The sequence below is a fragment of the Nicrophorus vespilloides genome, unplaced genomic scaffold, assembly GCF_001412225.1.
Source record: "Nicrophorus vespilloides isolate i.1.1-1 unplaced genomic scaffold, Nicve_v1.0, whole genome shotgun sequence".
Taxonomy (NCBI): domain Eukaryota; kingdom Metazoa; phylum Arthropoda; class Insecta; order Coleoptera; family Silphidae; genus Nicrophorus; species Nicrophorus vespilloides.
In genome coordinates, this window is record NW_017099541.1 from 11,030 (window position 1) to 11,883 (window position 854).

Below are 854 nucleotides of genomic sequence, written 5' to 3' on the forward strand. Positions count from 1 at the left end.
GAGTATTTGGGTAAATGACTCTCTGCTCTCACTTTAAAGTGCAGAGAGCATCGAGTATTTGGGAGAATTTCAACAGATGCCTCCATAATAACAGCTGAAAAGATTGGATTAACCTAATAACAAGCCAGACAATAAATGTAAAAAGGAATACCTGGTCACTGCAAATAAGAACAACCATCTGATCTGATCTGATCCATGGGTTCTGAACTACCTTGTGAGTCTGTGGTGAGTACCCAGCCACCAGGGTATCCCAGGAAACGAAGTCGCAGACACTTTGGTAGCATGGGCCATTCTCTTCCAGATGGTACAAATCCTGGAACATCAATCTAGTGACAGAATGGCAAGAAAAGTATAACACAGACAACAGATGGAAAGGTGCACGACATTGCAAAGTAAACCAAATGGGAAATCACAACACTTTGCAGGCTGAGATCCGGACACAACCTCTCACCAGCACACATAATCAAGGTAGGACTAACAATGTTCATGTGGGTGCCCGTCCTAGTGATCCTTAAGGGCACGACATCATTTAATCAAATCCAACAATCATCGCCAGGATGTGAGTTGCAGCGACTGGCTATTATGTCAAGCGAAACGTCAAATGTAGAACACGCCGCCGCCAATAGGTGGCAGCGTCTGCATTGCAAAGATGTTGATGATGGATGATGATGCAAGTAAATAAGTAGTATTCTCTTCTTATAGAGCATGTCGATTGTCGATTCCGTTGAAATGGATCGCGCCAAAAAAATGTACTTTACAGATTGAGTAAACAAACAACGACCTTGGCCTTGCATAAACGTACGTCAGTTTGAAGTGGTTTGAAGTCATTGTAGTTATCGACACAATCATTAATA